Genomic DNA, 22,648 nt, shown 5'->3' with positions numbered 1-22,648 from the left:
GGTGCTATTCCCTCAGCCTCTGAATAGCTGTCTAGAGGGGTGCAGTTCTCAGCTCTGACTCCAAGCACAGTCATTTACAAGCTCAGTTTCACATTCACGGCAAGTGTGGCAAAAGCCAGGATGGAGACGGGCTGAGTTTATAGCAATTTGGCAAGTCTTTATTCCCTTTATAAACACTCGGGTCCCTCAGTCACCCCAGACCAGAGCTTTCTGTTCACATGTGTCAGAGGGAGCCTGGGAATTTGAGGAACCAGCTGCAGAAGTAGAGTTTCTTTCTTCTGCCCCTCTCCCTCTGGGGTGTCCCCATCAACCTCTTAGTTGCCCTTTAGCACTCCATTAAATTAAGATTCCCAACCCAAATCTGTCTACCCCTTTCTACCTCCACAGTCCCCTCCCAGTCCCTTGTTCTGCAAGAGTCTCCAAACTAAGCTTCCTGTCCCACTCTTGCTTCCCTTTCCATTTCTTGTCCCAATCCAGCCTTCGCCCAGAGACCAGACTGATTTTTTCAAGTGTAAATCAGATCTCATCACTACACCACTGAAAACTCTCAATGACTTTCAGTCAAACCCAGAATAAAATTTACCTTATATATCTCATTGCATGCTCCCTCTCTCTTGGTCGCCACGATCCAGTCACACTGGCCTCCTGACTATTCCAGAAACATACCAAGTTTATTCCTACCTCAGGGCCTTTGCACATTCTGTTACCTCTCCCTTTCCCATGGCTGCCTCTTCATTGCTCAGGTCTGAGCTCAAACCTCACTTCTTTAAAAAGGCCTTGCCTGACTACACAGTTTAAATAATCATTCCTTCTCCCTAGTTACTCTCTAGCCCATTATCCTTTTTTTTTCCCCTCAAAGCACTCAACTTATAAAAAATGATCTTATTTAATTGTTTATGCATTTTTCTATGTACCTGACTAGAATAGAAAATCTATGAGAGCAGGAACCTTGACCATCATGATCATCCTGGCTTAGCATATAGTAGGTGTTTCATAAGTACTTATTGAATGAATGAACTTTCTCAATGAACAATTAGTGGATGCTGCCTTGGTGTTATTGTTATTACTCTCACTACTGTTGTGTCTGTGGCTACTGCCTTTTCTATGTAGTCATCTTAGGACAAATGAAATAGAGTCATTGTGATTTATTTTTCTTTTGTTTTCCCCTTTTTATGTTATTTGTTTATTTTAAATCAAAGTTCTACATGCCCAAGGTTTAAAGAGTCAACTAGTTCTATAAGGTATGTTATTTAAAAAAATAAAACAAAACAGTAGGCTCCTTCTGCATCTCTTTCCTCCCCCTTCCCACAGGCAATCACTTTCTCCTGTTTTAGCTGATTATTTTACGATTTACCTCTATGTTTCCAAATAACATATCTATATTGATAACTCATGATTTTTCTGTTTTAGGCATCATTTGTGGACTTCCCTCTCTCAAAGATGATTGATTGGTCTCTCTCTGAGAGAGGTGGGGACTTAGATCTCTTTCCAACTTTCTGGTCACTGTGCACATGCACCTGCTCAGCCATGAACATCCTATTAGAGGTTCAAATCTTAGTTTTGGTTTGATTAGCATCTGTGTTGACATTATCATAGCCATTTAAACACTAACACAACTAAGCCATATAGTAAGATATGAATATTTTTCCTTTCCTGCACAACCTCTGGTCATCAAGTATGTACCCAGGTATTCCTGTCCAAGATCCATTTGACTCCAAAGGAACATTTACCAAAGAACTGGGGATTTTCTCCTTCAACTTCAGAATTGTGACCCACCTTGGAGAGTCCTTCTTTGGAAAACAGAACCAGAAAACTCTGTTTAAGTCAGTTTCCTATTCATTCCTCATTCAAATCAGTGAAACTTGGTAAACAGGATGTGTTCTTTTGAAAATGCATCCAACTGGCCATCTCCTGTATCTATACCATGACATGGTACCCATACCATGACATCATCATGCAGCATCCCTCTCTAAGGAGGCTGAGGCTGTCGACAGACACTGACAGCTGCCAATCAAGAGCTGTAGCTTCCAGTGCACAGCTTCATGGATGGTTACAGAGTTGACTGATGTGTGTTCTTCAGTAGGAGGCTCTGGGGTATACATGTCTTAGAAGCAGGTCATTTGGTCATTCGGTTCCCACCAGAGTTAAACAGAACACACTCTAGAATAGCTCTTTGCCTATCCCTTGTGTTATGGACAGAATTGTGTCCCCCCCGGCCCCCGCAAATTCATACACTGAAGCCCTAATCTCAGATGCGGCTATCTGGAGATAGGGCCTGTAAAGAGGTAATTAAGGTTAAATGAGGCATAAGGGTGGTGCCCTAATTCAAAGGACCAGAGTCTTTATAAGAAGAGGAAGAGACACCAGGAATGCCAGAGTACAGAGAAAAGGCTATGCAAAGACATAGGGAAGATGGCCATCTGCAAGCCAAGAAGAGAGGTCTCAGGAGAAAGCAAACCCATTCTGCTTGGACGTCTAGCCTCCAGAATTGTCAGAAAATTAATTCCTGTTGTTTACACCGCCTGGTCTGTGGTATTTTGAAATGGCAGCCAAGCTAACTGATACACCTTGCAATGTCTGTGATGTTTTGGGGCCATGAAGGGCTCACTCTAACACAGAGGAGATTCTATTTCTGCCCAACTTAACTCAGCCACTTCCTCGCTTTCACTTCCACTTCCTTGCAACTTCTCACACAGCCCCAAGCCCTTTGGGGCCATACTGGGTGTATGCACATGCTGGGTGGAACTTAGAATCCTTTTCTTACCGAACTACATGCTACCAACTGCTTTCTCTACAAAGGTGAAAGTATTTCACTTTTAGGATTCATCTTGATTCCTAAGCATTTACATGCTGAGTTACTCGAAGTTGAAGGAAGCTAGAATTTGTGTGGACTTTATCCCTCCACCCAGGTTGGAATTTACAATGTTATAAAGGCTTTTCACGGGCTTTGTAAAGTTTTAAAACTGTTAAATTTTAACTTTAACAACTCAGGTTGTAGGTTGATAGAGACACCCTCATAATGAGCAATGAATTTTCTTCTGGAAATGGACAGAGCTCTATTCTGCCGGACGCAGGTTCATCTTCTTTTCTAAGGAAGTCATTTTTCATTTGTCACAGGATTTGAAAATTTTTTAAATTGCCTGCAGTTGTATAGCCTGGCTGTCTCAGTCACAAATAAACTGGCTTCTAAATGCCATTTACATATATTTTTTTCTCATCCCTCAGCTTGAATTGATTTTTTTATTTGCTTTTTTTTTAACCAATGTAATAATGCATATTTTTTTTAATTGCATTTTAAAAAGAGGGAAAACAGTAGTCCTTTATCCTAGCCCTTCCCATCCTATTCCTGCTTCCCAGATACCAGCATTCTTAACTTTTTTGAGCTGTTTCTTCTCCTGGTTACTTACAAGTGCCAGATAATGTGCTTCTACTACTATTCGTTTTTTTAGTACGCGGGCCTCTCACTGTTGTGGCCTCTCCCGATGCGGAGCACAGGCTCCAGACGCGCAGGCTCAGCGGCCATGGCTCACGGGCCCAGCCGCTCCGCGGTATGTGGTATCTTCCCGGACCGGGACACGAACCCGCCTCCCCTGCATCGGCAGGCGGACTCTCAACCACTGCGCCACCAGGGAAGCCCCGTACTATTTCTTGATTTATCCACTGTCGACCTTGTCTATCAATTATGGTGTTAAGATTAACGGATATTTAACTCTCTTAGGCTGTCCCCTCCCCATCTCTCCACATCCTCCTAATACCGTTATTTCACTACCTTTGTTAACTCCATAACGGGTAGTTACATGACATAGTAAATGTGCCCTCTGCAAAGCAAGGGGTACTGCCCTGACTATAGTTCCTCTCTTTAGAGTTTTTTTTTGGTCTGGTGCATCTAACTGCGTTTCTAATTTCCTGCCATCTTTCTGGTATCAACATACCCTAATGATTTCCAAATGCTTCATAGAATCAGACATTGTATTGAGTCTCCTTTTTCCAGAAGGCCCCCTCCCTTGGCCTTCCCACCAGACCGCACCACTGCTGACTGGTGCCTCTGCACTGGGCTCTACCGGACCACTCCGCCGCGCTCTCCCGGGTTAACGCTGCTGCCGCTAGCCTCCAGTTCCTTCTTCTGTCTCCTGTTCATACCCAGTTCTCCTCAAGCACATCTTAAGACGAGGAGCTAGCTACATCTTTACATGTATGAAAATGTCTTCATTCTCTCCTCATATTTGATTAATAGCTTGGCTGAAGGTAGAATTCTAGGTTGCAAATTATTTTCCCTCACAATTTTGAAGACACTGCACCTCTGTCTTCTAGTGTAATTTACCACTGTTGAGAAGTTTGACGCCATTCCGATTCTTATTCCTTTGTAGATGTTCCTTTTCTTTCTGCTCTAGATGCTTTTAGAATTGTCTTTTATCCCTGGGGCTCTGAAATGTCATAATAATAGACCTTGATGTAAACCATTTTTAGGTTCACTATTTGGGGTACTTAGTGGTGTTTTAAATGGGTCTCTACTTTCATCCTTCAGCCCTGGAACATTTGCTTGTGTTTTAAAAGTAACTTTCTCACCTCCATTCTCTCTGGGTTCCCTTTCAGAACAACTCTGGATTAAATGTTGGGCCTCCTGGATTAGATCCTCCATATTTCTTATTTTCAGTTTCACTGTCCTTCTCCTCTCCTTTCCAAGCAATATTCTCCATTTTATCTTCTAACATCTATTTAATTTTCAATTTGGGCACTAATGGTTCTACTTTCCAAGAGCTCATTCTTTCTCTCTTAGAGTTCCTTTATTCATGGCCATCTTCCGCTACTTTTTTGAGGCTATCAATTAGAATACTAATCTGGATACCAAACTGTTTTGTGAGGTTTTTTAAGTTTTAGTTTTCAATTCCCTAGTTATCCCTTTTGCTCAGATTTAGTCTTCTTTTTGGATACATCAGCTCATTTTTTTCCTGCTGGACGTCGTCTTCAGGTGCCTGGTGACTCTTCATTGTCTTTTCATGCTTATGTGGCAGTCAAAGGAGAATTGGAAGCTGAGGGTCACGAGTGCAGGGCTTGCTAGTTGGTGGGCTCTGCTCCAGGCTAAACAGGCTGGGTTGCTTAGGCACCCCTAGGTGTCACTGCAAAGGGCCATCCACAGAGGAACCTCTGATCTTTACAGTAGGGTAGACACCTGATTGCTGACATTCTGCAACTGAGGTGGTGGGTGATGGGTGACTGGGTTGACTAGTTTCTGCTCATCTTTGGGGTTAATTTCTTGTCTTTGGTCCCATGCCTCACCCTATACATGACACTTCCAGGTGCCTCTCTGGGGTTCTGAGGGCAAATTGGTTCTCTCTGCTCAATGCACAATTCAGGCTATGTCTTCTCTATTTACCTTCCAGCATCTAAAAATGCATTGAAATCTCTTAGATTTAGTGAGGTCTTAGGAGAGAGAACATATTATTCTCTACCTTTAATCAAAAGGCAGCTTGAGTAATTAATGTTTTAAAAATATGTAATAATTGTACAATTCTATTTATATGAAATAGCCAGAATAGACAAATTATAGAGATAGAAAGAAGATTAATGGTTACCAGGAGCTGGGAGGAGGGCAGAATGGGGAGTGACTGCTCAATGGGTACAGGGCTTCCTTCTGGGGTGATGGAAAGTTCTGGAACTAGATAGTGGTGACAGTTACATAACACTGTGAATACATCTAATGCCACTACATTGTACCCTTTAAAACTGCTAAAATGGAAATTTTATGCCATATATTTTATCACAATCAAAAAATATGTAGTAAAAAATATGTAGTGACCATGAAGAATTTACAAAAGATTTTCACAAAGAGTATATTCAAACTATGTTCCCATAGAATTCTGGTGTTCTGTGATCAGTGCTAACATGGAAACTGAACAATAAATAGCAGCCCTCCCTGTTCATTTTTTGAAAAAATCAATTCATGAGAATATTCTCAATTTAAAATTTTCTTTCCACACATTTTCCTTCAACTTCTGACATCTGATGACTCTTAGCTATCCTGAAGCCCAATAAAAGATATTCTCTTGGGACTTCCCTGGTTAAGACTCTGTGCTCCTACTACAGGGGGCCCGGGTTCAATCCCTGGTCAGGGAAATAGATCCTGCATGCATGCTGCAACTAAGAGCCCACGTGCTACAACCAAAAGATCCTGCATGCCGCAACTAAAGATCCCGCATGCTGCAACTAAGACCCGGTGCAGCTAAATAAATAAATATGTTTTTTTAAAAAAAGATATTCTCTTATTTACTGCAAGAAGAGGTATATAGAATTATTTCACATTGAAAATATCAGTATCTCTTTTTGTTCCACAAAGAGCCCAAGCCATCCCTAAGTTTCCTCTTTTTCATTTGCTTGGGAAATATAATACTCAGTTGTTAGAAAAATGAGTAAATAAAATAGCAGCTTTGTATGAAGAGTTACTGTAAAACTATGAACTACTTCATTAGCTGGATCAGAAAATGCAAATAGCATCTTAGCTACTGAGTAGCCTTGGCTGTTTGGGAAAAACAGGCTTACAGAGCTGGAAGTGATAGTTCACTGAATAAAGGGGGCCAGATTTCTCTGACCTCATCACCCTAGGTATCCTGGGATGAGGACCCTCTGGCCCTAACGAAAGGTCAACTCCCCTTTCTGGTGCCCCCTCAGACCAGTCTGACCAGTGCTGTCTTTACGTCACCCTCACACTGGCTTAAAACCAGCTACTGTTGACTTGGAGCACTTAGTATGCTAAGAGCTATACATGGACTATCTTTTTGAATCCTTACAACATTATTGTTTCCATTCTACAGATGAGAAAATTGAGGCTTAGTTTGAGTAACTTGCCCAAAGCTCGATAGATAGGAAGTGGCAGAGCCTGAAATCAAACCCAGGCAGCTTGGCTCTAAAGTCTATTCTTATAGCCATTATGTAATATCTCCCTTTTTGCAAAATTAGAATGCTCCCATTTCGGGCCCTCTGGTCACTTTACAGTTAACAAATGCTTAAAAAACAAAATATCTCTAGAGGAGTAGTTGTCAGAAGACTTCAATTTCCCTTGTAATGTCAGATCAGACATTACATTATTTTTTCAAAATAAAATTGAAATTATGAAAAAGACTATAGTAATAATAATAATTTTATACTCAGGAGCATTTAAAATCAGCCTGACCCCCAGGGTATATTATAACTTTAGCTAATACTTAATGGTAAAACTACCATATTAGCAAAAAAATTATCCATAATTTCTTCAATGGTGTTTAAAGTTATGGGAGATATGATAAGTATGTTATAAAACTTAATTGAACTTGATAAATATTTAAAAGCTTCCCTTGAGGTTTCTTAATATATAACTGCAGATTTGAGGGTTCAGGCTCAAATTTTTTTGTGATTGATGGAAGGTAAATTAAAGGAAAGTTTGGAGATCTTAGCTCAACTGGGTTAGGTCCTAGACCCTAAAAAGAAATATAATATCCCCTCTCACCTGATATTGGTCCACTTATGGCACTCTTGGCCTCCCCTTTCAGCTCCAGCCCCTTCTGAGTTACACACACACAAACACACACACACACACACACACACACACTCACTCAAACACATGTACCAGGCAGTTATATAGCTCCTGTTCTCCAAACACATTTTTCCCTAAACTTAAAACTCCACCCCTTTCTTCACCCCTGACATGTACATTTATTTCAAGACTAGCTATGCTTCCAAACTCCTTTAATAAGGGAGTTAGAAATATGCTCATCAAAATCCACCTAAGATGGTACAAAAAGAAAATACAGACTAATCAGTTTATGGATACGATACACAAATCCTAAACAAAATATTTGCAAATAGAAGTTAGTAATTCTTTAAGTGAACAACCCATGAAAAAGAATTCATTCATGAATGCAAAGAGGGTTCAATATTAGAAAATCTATATTAATAGGTCAAATGAGGGAAAATAGAGTGATCATCTGGATAGATATAAAAGAAGGCATTTGGTAAAATTCAATATGAATTACAACAAAAAATTCTTAGTAAAATATAAACAGATAGAAACTTTAACTTGATTAATTTTCAGATATACTTGCATGTACATATATGCAAATGTGTACATATACATGCATGCTGATATAAATATGCGTACATAAACACATACTTCCAAAGCCAGAATTATGCTTAATATCAGAGCACTAGAAGCTTCCCATTGGAAAAGATACCGTATCACTATCTTTAGGTTCTATGACTGTATTATAGAAAACCCAAGAGAATCACCTGAGAAGTATTAGAAACAGCAGGAGAATTTAGTAACATAAATGGCTGCAAAGTTAATATTAAAAAGTAGTTTGGGACTTCCCTGGTGGCGCAGTGGTTAAGAATCCTCCTGCCATTGCAGGGGACAAGTGTTCGAGCCCTAGTGCAGGAAGATCCCACATGCCGCGGAGCAACTAAGCCTGTGCACTGCAACTACTGAGCCTGCGCTCTAGAGTCCGCGAGCCACAACTACTGAGCCTGTGCACCTAGAGCCCGCAACAAGAGAAGCCACCGCAATGAGAAGCCCGTGCAGCGCAAGGAAGAGTAGCCCCCGCTCGCAGCAACAAGAGAAAGCCCACGTACAGCCACAAAGACCCAATGCAGCCAAAAATAAATCAATAAAATAAAATATATTTTAAAAGTAGTTTGTATTCAAATAATAACCAGTTAGAAAATACATTAAAATGAAAATACTCCATTTAATATCACACCCCAAATTATCCTTCTACTACCATTCCCCACAAAAGGATTAAACTTTGAAATAAATGTAAAAGGCCAAGAAGAGGAAAAATCTCTACTTACTTCTGAAGAAAAACAACACAAAATATTTTAATAAACAGAAAGGAATGCCTTCCTGTTGAATGGGAAGATTAATGAATGAAGTTAATTATTCCTAAGTGGATCTTTACATTCTGTGTTATCTCAAGCAAAATACTTGCAGCATTTTTTATTCCGCAAAATCATATTTAAGTTTATATATAAAATTAAATAAGTAAAAATGGCCAGAAAGTCTGTGAAGAAAGAATGGCCAGACAGACTCTGAAAGTCTCTGAGTAATAAGAGAGGACAAACTCAACCACATATTAAAATATATAATCAAGCTACAGTCATTTAAACTCACATAGGATTAGATAGAAGATTTAATGGAACAGAGGAAAGAACTGAAAAAAAAAAAACCCTAATACATGTGGGAGTTTTGTACATGGTAAAAGTAGCGTTTCAAATCAGCAAGAAAAAAGATGGATTATTCAATAACCAGTGTTGGGACAACTGGTTAGCCATTTGGGAAAAAATAAAAACAGATCTCTATTTCACTCCTTACATTAACTTGAATTCCAGATGGAGCAAAGATTTAAACATCAAAAAGATAAAACCATAAAAGCACTAGAAGGAAATTTTTTGTAAGAGGGAAGACCATGGCACAAAACCCATAAACCATAATGGGAAAGATGAGTAAAGTTGACTATATACATTTTAAAGCCTGTAAATTTAGCAATAGCTAATAAAATTAAAAATGAACATACACTTTGACCTAGCAATTACATTTCTAGGAATTTATCCTCTAACTATACTAAAAAATGTGGGGAAAAAAAGCAAAGAAGAATAAAGAAAGAGAACCATATGTGTAAGGATGTTCATTGCAAGATAATTTACAATAGCAAAAAAACCTGTGCAACAACCTAAATATTAGTCAATAGGGGACTAGTTAAGCAAAATATAATACAAGCATAGGATGAACCACAGGAGCCATTAAAAGGAACATGGTCAGTCTATAAGTGCTATGACAGAAACCTTTGCAAAATGCCATTAATTGAAAAGAAGCAAGATGCAAATCACAAAAGGGGTCATTGTATCCACTCTTTATAACATGAGCATTTGTAATTTCCAAAACCTTATATCCACTGTCCATTAATTATATCTCCTTTCTCCCCAGATCACAGCCCCTTTCTCTACCAGCTTTTTCCCCTCAGCAGGAGAATGTGTTCCAGAGCGGTGTTCTCCAGCACTTTTGATTGGATGGCACAGAGAGATGACGGTGTGTGTATGGTACACTGAGGGAACTAGATGAGGTTGCTCTGTCATCAGCACCCTGTGATGGGGATGCACCAGGGTCCCAGGCTGGGGAGGAGAAGCAGCGGTCATCATCTCTGCACACCTATAGCCCGTTCCCATTGCTATACTGTGGGGAGCATTTCCTGGCAGTAGGAGCCTTGGGTTGCAGAGAGAGGGGTTGACCTGGAAAGGAGAAAGAGGGATCTTGTCCTGGCACATTCTCAAATGGGGAGACAGGGCAGCAGTCAAAGAAGGAGCTGAAGGGTGGGATCTGAGGGCTGCTGCTTGGCTAGGCAGGTTCTGATCCACGGGAGGAGATGCCACAGCATCCCCTTCCAGAGAGTGCAGACAGAAGATGAGCAACCTCTGCCAATGTGGACCACTGGACAGACTGAGGTGGGCTTCGCGGCTGTGCCACCTTCTCGCTGCGTGACCTTGAACAAGTTACTTCACATCTCTGGGCAAAGTGACCTCAACCTGTAAAAGCAGGTTAGTAGCTATCTTGCGGAATTTGAGAGGAGGACACAAAAGTGTGTGTTCAAACATGGCATCCCCTTTTATTTGTATACCAATCCTGCCCTCCAGACAACCCTTACAAGTAGGTATATCAAATTTCATGGGTGCTAAGAAGGTCCCTCAATCCCTGCAAATCTCTCCACATGGCCACATGATCACTGACGCCTAAAACTTTAACCCACAGAAAATTCTTCTCTCTCTCCGCACCTACTCTCTCCCCCTCTCCCCTTCCCTGTGCCTCCCCTCCTCGTCCTCATAATTACAGGGATAGAGTATAATATGCAAATGTCCAGGGGAAGGAGCAACACATAGAACCCCATTCCCCTAAACACAAGCAGTCATCACACAACACAACAAAGGATGACTTTGCATTGTTTTCTGGTTTTGCTGGAGGAAAATATGCCTAATGGGACATCAGGTTGAATCTACAACCCAGAAGGCAGTAGCTGCCTTTACTATAGAGAAATTCAAAACAAGGCACCAGGAGCTAAACAGCTCAAGTCCTGGAGGAAAGGTAAGTCTCAGGACCTAGAATCCAACATAGTTTATTCTCACTCCCGTGAGTCAGGTGGCTCTCCAGGGCCACTGTCCTGCACGCAGTGACCCAGCCACCCAGACTGCTTCCATCGGAGGTTCTGCCATCTCAATGCAAGGCCTCCACACTGGCCAGGAAGGGAGAAGAGAGCTTGGAAAGACAGGTGGGGCTCTTCACTGTCTCAGCCCGGAAGTGACCTGTGTCACTTCTCCTAACAGACAATTGACCAGAAACAGACACGGTGTAGTTAACTGTTTGTGGACTGGGGAGACGGAAATGCCTGGATTTGCTGAAAGGAAAGGAGAACCAGACAGAGTACAGTACTGGTGGTCCTGATGAGGGACTTGTTGACTTTCCAATTGCAACAGAGGCCAGCTCTTTTGAATCTCAGTGGATCCAGGAGTGTGGACAGGGCTAGGCTTTGGCCTGAGGGGCACCCATGAGAGCAACCTCCTTCAGCAGATCTTTACTTAGTGCCCACTCTGTCCCAGGCTCCTCGATAGGCCGACAGATGTGAAGGAACACAGCCCTGCCTTTGGGGAGCTCACACTCCAGAAGCAACGTCGAGTCCAAGCCCAAGGTCTTAGTTTATCATTTCAGCAGCAAAACGTGTTTCTAATCAACCCCAGGTTCTTGCAATTGCCATTGTGATCTGAGGAAGCTTACCTCGAACCAGGACACTGGGCTGCGTTTACCACGGCAAACCCCAGCAACAATTGCTGAGTACCAGGCTCAAAAGCACAAGCCCATTTACTTCTAAAGCCCAAGTGGTGCCGCCCTGAGCTCAGCTACAGCAGCAGCCAGACGAGAACGAAATTTCATCAGTGGGAAAATCCAGTTAGAGCAGCTATTCAGCATCACGCAGATCTCATGACTGAACTGGCTGAAATTCTCATCTGTGTTTGCCCGTGGTTCTGAGTGTGGTCCCCAGAGCGGCAGCAGCAGCATCACCTGGGAACTGGTGAGAAATGCACATTCTCAGGCCCCCCCCGACCTATGGAATTTAGAAACTAGGGGGTGAGACCCAACCATGTGTGCTTTAACAAGCTCTCAAGGTGATTCTGGTGCATGTTTAAGTCAGAGACCCAGTGGTATAAGAAATTGAGAAACCACCCAGAACCAGGCTTGAGGCTGGAAGTCAGCTTTCCATGTCTGCTTAGAAGAGCCCATCATTGCAGCCTCGGGGGAGTGGAGGGCGGGCTGTTAGAGTTATTGGTCCTTGAGGTTTTATCCCCTTTGCTTCATGTGAGGAGATTTCCAAGACAGTATATCCTGGTAGGTTGCATTCCTGGGTGCAGATTAGGATAATGGGAGAGCCCTTTGAACACACCTGTGCCCAGGCCCAACCTCAGAGGTTCTGATTCAGAGAGCCTGGGCTGGGGCCCAGGCATGCACAATTTGTTCAAAGTTTCCCAAGTGATTTTAATGTGCAGCCACCTTGAGGACCATTGGTTTAAACTGGAGTGAGGTTGAGAAGTGGGGGTGATAAGTCCCCTGGCATATCACTCCCTGGGTATTGGTTCTTAAGATTTTGAGTAGATAGACTTACTTGGGGACTATACTTCTGGGCAGAAATATGGAACCTGTTTAATTCCTGAAAGACTCTCTACATACCTTTTCGAACATCCATAGTAGAGCCTCACACTGAAGACTGTAGATAACCCGATCCTCCCTCCTCTTGCACCCAGCTTTCCACCCCTACCATAAAACCCAACATACATTACTGCTTTGCATGGGGCTAGCACTCAGGCGTTCTCCTATCCGGGTAGGACAAATTTCTTGAAGATGCGAAGAAACATCAAATTAATATTAATATCAAATCAAGCCCCCTCAATAAGAATCACTCTGCTGTGACAGGTTCCATCACCAGCCCATGCCATCTCCCAATTCAACGTATTAATTCTGCACTGACCTTCCTAACCCTATCTGTGCAATCGGCCAGGTACCATGAATAATAAAACAGACATAGAACCAGCAGAGAGTAGCAAAGCATCCCTTCCTTCACCTGGGACTAGGGTTTGGACCAAAACTCTGCTGTGGCCTGTCCCTCCCCAGCAAGTTTGGTGCATTTCAGGTTTTCTACTGGGTCAGAAGCAGATGCCACTTACATCATCACTGGATATTTTCTTGTCCTTCACCAAAAAAAAAAAAAAAAAAAAATCAGACCAAACCCCTCGAAGGCAGTGAGCACTCCGCTTGATAATGAAGACATCGCCTAATGCTTTCCCCATCAGTCAATTGCCTGAGTATCTATGACAAAATTTTCAGCAACCTAACCTCACTCTTGCTTTCTCTGTTACCCCATTGAAGACTTAGGGATTCCTTAGAGAGTACAGCTTGAGAAAACCAGGCTTTTCCCTTCTCTCCTAGGAGAAATAACAATCCCCCCTCAAATCTTCCTGTGTGATGGGGCAAGTTTTCTAACTTCTCTGCATGTCAGTTTTCTCATCTGTAAAATGGGGATAGTATTAGGAGCCCAACTCAGTTTGACATGTAAGTTGTTGTTCAATAAATAACTGTTGGATGAAAGAAAGAACTAGGAATAAGGGATAAACAATGCCAGCTATAAGCCAGAGTCTTGCACAGCAGGGGGTTGGGTAGAGGGGAGACAGTTCACCCAAACTTCCAGGCCAGGATGCCTGAGAAATATGACTTCTCTTCCTGGTTCTCCCCTACTTTTTACAGTGCCCGATGTCAGAGTCCCCCCTGGTGCCCAGGAAGCAGGCAGCTTTCTTGGTTCTCCTCCCCCAGGCTGGGCACAAGGTATGGCCTCAGACCACAGCTGTCCCTGGCCTCCTGAGCTCTCTCACTCGTGGTGGATACTCACTTCATTCCAGGCCTCCTTCTCCCTCAAGCCTCTCCTCTCTCTTGGGAATACCTGGGTCCTCCCTTGCCTTTCACTTTGGGGAGAGTTTTTGGATCCACATCTCTTGAGAGCTCTTAGTAGATATATTTGGTTTTGAGAAAGACATTGAAGTTAACATTATGTCTTCAGGAGCCTCTTAGTAGTCAAATGAAATTAACTATCATAATAATAACAGTTAGATTTAACTATTCTATGAGCTCTATGTTGGATTAACTCTTTTATTCCTCACACCAACTACATGAGACAGAAAGTACTACCACCATTGTACAGATGAGGAAACTGAGGCACTGAGATGTTACATAACTTGCTCAAGGTTAAACAACTAATAAGTCATGGGGCTGGGTTACAAATCCAAGCAATTTGTGATTTTAACCACTATGCTATAGTCACCTCTTAATGTGCTCCTGCATCTTCTCTGTCCCTTCATAATTTGAACCTTTCATGATGGCAAGGCAACCTATCAACATATCCAAATCAGTTGGGAGCAGTGATTGGTGAATCTAAAATGGAATGGGGAGGTTGGAAATGCTCAAATTCCACACCTTGCTATTTTTCAGACTCTCTGAAAACTGGTTTCTGGGAACATGTTTCATAGTGGAAAGACTACAGACTTTGGATTCAGAGAGATCAAGATGTGTTGTCTCTGTTATGAGCTCTGTTTACTATGTCCTAGGGCAGATCATTTAAGCTGTCTAGCCTCAGTTTCCTCATCTTTAAAATGGGAGGTAATAGTGCCTCGGCTGTCCGTCCAACAATTGGCCTTTTAGCTCTTCTCTAACTGTCAAAGCAGGAAACCTAAAAATGGCGTTTTTTCAGCCTCTGATGCCAGCTGGATGCAGGTTATTCTCTGCCAATGAGGGACACTGGAGGGAGAGTAAAAGCAACAGGAAAAGAGAGTCACTTTTCTGCTTCTGACTCTGCAAGTGGGAGCAGCAGGACAGCAGCAATTGCTACGGAGGTCCCAGAGAGTACTTATGGGTCATTGCAATAAAGGGAATGATTTCTATAACAGCAGGATGGGGTGATGGTGGGAATGAAGACTACAAGACTATGAGTGGGATGCGTGTGTCTGACCTTCCTGGAGACATTACAGAAAGAACATGACAAGCTTAGGGCCTTAGTCTCTCAGCTCAAGGTCTGGTCACAGAACTAGAGAGCTTCTGTGATGATACTAAAGGATTTTTTATCTCTTCAGCTACAGGTTTGATATTATCCCCAAATTCTATTCCACAGTTTGGAGAATTAAAATGTAATTTGAATTCATGAACTCATCGATCTTTTATGTGAGAGTTTGAGGATTTATTTAGAAGGAGCAGGTGGGACCCTGAGAATTGGAATGGGGCCATTTGGATGGACTCATGCAAATTTGAGAAACTCCTGATCCCCCATGTCTTCTTGCCAGTCCCTCTTCCTCCAGCTGAGAAGACTAGTCTTCTCTTGCAAGAAGACCTTGGTAATAACCTCACCCAAGGCAGCTGCCTTACAAAAGGATGCAGATTCTTCTCAAGATTTAGTCTCTCCACCTTTTATGGCCTCTAGACTCAGATCCAGTATCACACTCTTAGTATCAGATTCCAGCAATTTTAGGGACAAAAATCTTAAAGTCTGACCTTAAAGGATACTTCGTACACCTAAATAATTGCAGGATTTTTTTCATTTATATTGGCAAAACCCTAAGTAATATACATGGAAGTGGATTATAAGGCTGTTAGACCAAGGAAGATGGACAAAATATTGAACTGGTCCAATTGAGATGTATACCAGAGATGCATATTGGACTTCATATATCTTCTTTTAGGAAGAGGGTAAAAGTATATTGGTTTGTGTAAGGGATGGTTGCATTGTATTAAGTTGAAGCATGAGTTTTTTTTAATATTGTTGGTGAAAGTTTAAAAGAGCAGAAAAGTATATACAGGTGCTTAGTAGCCAAAGAGGTGGAAAATTCCAGATATTTATCTTTGGCTCTCAACCCCACACTTGTTCTTTTATACTCTTCTGTATACTGCTGGGATTAGAAGCTTGAAAACTACATTTCCCAAACTCCCTTGCCTGCTGACTTCTGTTAAAGTCGGCCAAAGATTGGAAGTCAGATGGAAGAGAGAAGCTATTTTTCTGCTTCTGGATCTAGCAATGATCACATTGGGACTGTAGTCTCCTGCAGGTGACTACAGTTTCCTGAAATAGTGGTGAGTACTACAACAACAGGTTTTAGCAGTAGCAGCAACAGCAGGTAACTACCAGTCCCTAGAATAGTGACCGTGGTTACTATAGCTGAGGCAGTTGCTGTAGCAACGGTGCAGGGAGGGGCATCCAAGCTTTGTGCTCAGCAGTAGTAACACTGGTTCGACCCATCACACAGGTGCAGCAACAGAGCTCTTTCAATCTCAGTAGTGAGCTCACACCGATGGGCTCTGAGCAGCATCACCTTCCCCTTTTGTTCCTCCAGACCTTACAACTTTTGTAAACCATTTTCTGTATTAAATTCCCTCTGTCTGAAATACCTAGGTGGGTTTCCTGCTTTTCTGACTGTACACTGACTGACACAAAGAGAAAAAGTATCTCCTTCCTCATATGGTTTTTGTGAGTATTAAAGAAGATAAACATAAAAAGTGCTCAGTACAGTGTCTAACACAAAGAGGGTGTTTAAAAAATGACTCTGCAGCCTCATATTCATTTGTTCAAACAAAAGTTGTTAAGCATCCACTCTGTGCTTGGAGATTTTGCTATTTTAAGTCCAGTTGGACACAGAGAAAAGAGAAGAAAGACATGCTCAGGGAATCTTTAAGATAAAGATGGGGAATGCCAGATATTAAGCTCTTATATCTTAGCTCCAAACCCACCCGTCAATATGCTGTTCTGTGATGCTGGCACTGGGACTCTGAGACCACAACTTTTCTTTGCCATAAATGAATGATTTCTGTTAGATTTTATGAATAGAAACTCCAGAGAGAGGCTAGAAAACAGAAGGGAGAAGGGACTGTTTCCTTCCTGCTTGCTTATTCACTCCTATCAGGATGCCCCAGCAATGGGTCTTCACTCCAGGAGCAACAGTTTCCAGTCTCCAGCTTCTCCTAGCACTCCCAGAAATAGTCTCCCTGCATCCCTGCATAGTATTGGCACTATCTAGGCAGTGCCCTCTCCTGAGAAGAAAGAGTCCCAGCTCCATGGGGCTCCTCCAAGCTTCTAGTTTCGAAAACCACTTCGACCTCTACCACTTTGTTTTCCTAGCCTTTGGGCTATGTGGCTTCTTACTGCAGTGTTCCCTTGTTTGCCTTCTGAGTCTTCCAAAAACTGTTTCATCAATTCCCTATATTAAGTTCCCTCTGTTAAAATAAATAACCTTCCCCAAAAGAGGGGATATATGTATATGTATAGCTGATTCACTTTGCTGTACAGTGTAAATTAACACAATATTGTAAAGCAACTATACTCCAATAAATAAATAAACAAATAAATAAATAATGCGGGTTTGTTTTTCTAAATGGACCCTCATTGACACAAGCGATGAGGAATGTCTAGATGGAGAGTTGAGGAGTAAATATTGAACCAGGACGATGCTGTGCCAATAATTAGGGCTCTCCACAGCTGTTGGAGAAGTCAGGTCTCAACTCTCTGTTTCTAAATGTGTGTGTTGGTGATTTAAGCGGAAGACTGAGCTGATTGTAGAACCTAAGGAACTAATAAATGAAAAGCTAAAAACTTCATTTCAAACCAGGATCATGCTCCTTGCAAGTACTATTAACACAACTTTTGCATAATTTGCATTATCATTATCATGCTTTTTATAATAATAAATGCATAATCATGAGCAATACAGTATCAGATTTACACAACCACGCCAAAACTTAGGGCTTAAAACAACTATTTATTTCACTCATGATTCTGTGGGTGGACAATTTGTGCTGGGCTCAGTTGTATGGGTCTGCTGGACTCACTCACATGTTTGCAGTTGGCTGCCAGTCAAACAGTATGTGAAGAGCTCCAGAATCCAGGAGAGAAAGAGACTCACAACACCTTTCCATGAACTGTAGTTCTCCAAATGGGGCAAACAATCCACTGAAGATGACTGAACTCTACACCGCAGAGGGGAAGGCAACGAGAGGAAAGACGTCCAGAAGAAATTGAGGAAGAAATCTTCCTCAAGCCTTTCTAGAACACTTTTCTCTCCATCCTCAATTCCTTATTCCAGGGTTCTTCATAGCCTTCTATGGAAGGTTCTTTTTTGTCTTTCTGTGTGCACTGCTTGGTGACTTTCCCCCTCGACATCTCTTCCCCACCATGTTTACAGTCATTCTCTTAAATCTTTTTTTAACCCCTGCTCTGATCCTAAGGAATATCTCTTCCCTTTTCCCTCCTCCCCTGCTTCCCTCCCCGCTGGGTCCTCCTCCATGTTCCTGTTCCCTATGCTATTTGTTATCAAAAAGACCCTGCATTGCTTTGAAAGGAAACAGTGGTGCTTATCTGTGGTGCATTTGCATGAAGGGAAGGAAAGAAAAACTAGACAGAAAAGAACCTGTTTTACCAACTTCTCATACTCCTGGAAATCCCTAGAAATTTGCCCAAGCCTAAGTCTTTACTGAGGCTCAGGGAAAACTGCTTTTTGTTGTCGTTGCTCTCATTTTCGTTTTTCCCCTGTTAATTTTGTTGCAGGTAAAGCAACAGTAAAGTTCTGTACAGTGTTTTGCAGCAAATGCTCAGTATTTTAAATGCATGATGGGTTAGAACAGCTTTGTGGATTCTAACAACATTTCTAATACACTTTCTACACGATAATATTTGTTGATTTCCAAACTGATTTACAAAACTTTTCTTGGAAAACAACTAGTTATAAGTTGGGGACATCCTAGTCTTACACTAGATTCCTGAGAAACAGAGTCTGAGATAAGAATTCATGCTAAAGTTGTTACCCGAAGGGGGCCACTTCTAAGGCCCTGAGAGTGGGCTCTTGTCTAACACTTGGAAATGGATTGTCCAAGGAGACACGTGTACTGACAAAGCAAAAGACTTTATTGGAAAGGGGCGCTCAAGCAGAGAAACATCAAGGTAAGGGAGCCCAGGAGCACTGCTCTGCCATGTGGCTCTCAGTCTCAGGTTTTCTGGTAATGAGGTTAGCTTTCCGGGTTGTCTCTGGCCAATCATCTTGCTTGTGCCCATATTTGGTCTGACTCAGGGGCCTTCCTGGTGGTACGTGCATCTCTCAGCCGAGATGGATTCCAGCGTGAGTATTTCTGGGAGGTTGGCAGGACATATTATGGGCTGGCATCTCCTCCTTCCATTTGGCCCCTCCCGAATTCTCCAGGTTAGTTTTGGCGACAGCACCAGGTTCCTTATCGGGACCTCCTATTGTGAGACAACTCATGCAAGCAGTTATTTTGAGTTTCAGTCAACAGTTCCCTAACAAACTGATTCATTAGGATATGTTGTCGGCAGAAACCAGGAAGGGAATGGGGAAAGTGAACCAAGAAAAAGATGGAGGGGAAGCAAGGGTGTCACCCTTCAGTGGAGGGCTACTCTCAAGAGGGCGAACATCCTCAGGCATGTTGGGTTCTCTGTGGCCTCAGCCCAAACGGGTTTTAAGTAGCCTGAGGAAAGCCCCCTTACAAACAGGTACAAGTTCTAGCTGTTGAGGATGAAAGAATCCAAAGAACTATCATGCAGGGGAATGGTGAAGGACTTGAGGGGATATTAGTGGAGTACTGACTATGTATGCTACCTTCCTGCATTATGTACTTTCGTTAGTGTTTCATAGGTGTCTGCCCTTGTTTTCTGAAAGAATGAATGAATTTGACTTCATGGATATAATCCTTGTAAATAAATAAGATTATCTTTTCTCCTTGGTCTCCAATGTGTTCTTTAATTTTAAAATTTCTTTCTCTTTTGTTTCCCTTCTTTTCCTACTTACATTTTTATAAAAAATGAAATAATAGTTAACATTTATAGAGTGCTTAATATGGCCAGGTACTCATTTGTTTTTGTTTATGGGGTGCTTGGTAAGATCCAGGTATTTTATTTAATCCTCATAAGTCCCGCCCTGAGATTAGTAGTGTCGTTATCCCCACTTTTAATTGGGGGGTGGTACACATATTAAATCACAAGCTAATAAGTGAATGTGGATCTATCTGCCTTTTCGCCCTCTCCCCTCTGTTTCTCATCCTCTCTTTTCTACACACACACACACACACACACACACACACACACACACACACACGGTTATTTTCATACCCATTCATTTTAATGGGATTCATTTGCAGATATCAAGTCCCAGAGAGTTTATCAAGGAGGGAGTAAGTAAGCCTCCTTGGTTAAAATAACGCTGTGCAGTAGGACAGAAAATAAACTGTCACGGCAAACTAACCATCTTTACTTTCACAACATACAAAGGAGCCACCTAAGTGTAGACTTGAGCCTGCCAGAAGTTGCCAGAAGCTTTAACAGGAGTCAGGTGTCAGTGAATTTCACCCACTGCTCACCTGAACCCCAGGGAGGCCCAAAACATGGGGTGAGGAAGACAGGCATCCTCCCTCTGGTCATTCCCCAGCCTCCTCTCTATGGTCCAGTCAACTTTGATATTTGTCCAGAAAGTGAAGATGTTTAGTTTGCCATGACATCTTATTTTCTGTTTCACTGCACAATGCTATTTTCACCAGGGCATCCAAGCTCTCCGATAAACATTGAGAACATTTGAGCCAGCTTGACAGTGAAAAGACTCCGTGCACTCCGAGTTTTATATATTTATTTATTTCACTTTATTCCATGTTTAGTATGACTGAGTAACCAGTTCAATAAAAAAAAAAAAGTGGGGTGGGAAACCAGTGTGGATTGTATAATAAAGCAGCACTGGTTACTGCAGACTGTATCCCAACAGTTCCAATATTCCTTTCAAAGTACAGTTTCTTAACACAGATAGACTAAGCATGATGGGCAGCTGATATTTCATCCCAATTCACATTATGGCTCTGAATAGGGACAAGCAAGGGTGTCCCTCTTCAAAGAGTCAGAAGGCGCATGCCTCCAAGTATTGCCTTAACCAGGCAATGCGGAAGCAACAGGAAAATGTCTCAGTAAGGGCTCAGTCCTCACTGGCACAGGAACAAAGACAACAAAAATGGGCAACCAGCCTCCTCCTGTCTTAGGTATGACCACAGGAGCTAGCAATATTTCCAGGAGGGTGCCAAGAGTCAAAGCAAGCCCACTTCACCATCTGCCACGGGTGGTCCCCTTCGGTATCTCCCACTTTCCCTTCCAGTCTTCAAGAGAGCTTCTTTTGCACTTCCTATTTCATCAAGGAGAGATTGGATTTGAATTCTGTTTATCTCCTTGTCTTGCAATCTGGGGACTGGGTAAAGTCAAATTAAAAACCTGAGAATTGGCAGGGGCTTGCAAGGTCATTGAGCATAATTCCCATTCAATGCAAAAATTCTTCTCTTGAATACAAAAGATGATAGTGGTCTCACTGCCTTATATTTCAGCCTATGAAATTGTTGAACAGTACTTTCATATGTAAAGTTTCTAGCCATGTGATTTTATTTGAATTGTCTTTGTCTTAAATATGTCTTCTTACAGTTTTACCCACTTAACACCTGTGGTACAGTCTGTTAATATTACCAGTTCCAAAATGACATGACCATTTTCTTCTGAGGTTTTCAGCACTCCAGTTATGGGCTGAGTTGTGTCCCTTCAAAATTCACATGTTGAAGTCCTAACCCTCAGTACCTCAGAATGTGACTGTATTTGGAGAGAAGGCCTTTAAAGAAGTGATTAAATTAAAATGAGGTGATTAGGGTGGGCCCTAATCCAACCTGACTGGTGTCCTTATAAGAAGAGGAAATTTGGACACACAAAAAAAACCCCAGGAGTACATGTGCACAGAGAAAAGACTATATGAGGACACAGTGAGAAGGCCTCCATGTGAGCCAAGGAGAGAGACCTCAGAGGAAACAAAACCTGTGGACACTTTGATCTTGGACATCTAGCCTCCAGAACTGTGAGAAAATGAACTTCCATTGTTTAAGCCACCCAGCCTGCAGTACTTAGTTATGGTAGTTGTAGCAAATTAATACAACTTCTATGTCAGAATTGAATCTAGATGAAAAGTTCTTCTTGTTGTTTTCTTAATTCTCAGAGATGAGATCATTAAAACAACTAAAAAGGTGTCTCTCTATACTTCCAATACAGTAAGACTTCCATTATGAATGCTATTTCTAATAGACGTGCATAGAGTTGAAGTCTCTGTCTTCTCGTTCATTCATTCATCCATTCATTCATTCATTCATTTGATAAATGGATTATTTATTCAGTACCTGTCATAGACTAGGCCCTGCACTGAGACCTCAAAAATGAATTTTACCAGTCCTTTTCCCTAAATTCACACATGATTACACAGCAGCACTACATTTTAATAAATGCCAATGTGGAAGTATGCGTAGGTAAGATATAGCATAGGGGTAAGTAACTCTTCCAGGGTGGGGAGAGAGAGAGCAGAGAAGTAAAGAATGTACTAAATAATCCAAGTACAGAAGAATGACTAAGAGTTGGCCAGCTTTCAAGAGGGGGAAGAGCTCTCAGATGTGTGTGGTGGAAAATTAACTCGGAAAAATCAGGCATGGCCAGATCATAGGGGCTCCTATGAGCCCTGCTCAGGGGCTGAGTTTTATTCCCTA

The sequence above is a fragment of the Pseudorca crassidens genome, chromosome 5, assembly GCF_039906515.1.
Source record: "Pseudorca crassidens isolate mPseCra1 chromosome 5, mPseCra1.hap1, whole genome shotgun sequence".
Classification (NCBI taxonomy): domain Eukaryota; kingdom Metazoa; phylum Chordata; class Mammalia; order Artiodactyla; family Delphinidae; genus Pseudorca; species Pseudorca crassidens.
This window is presented reverse-complemented; position numbering follows the sequence as displayed.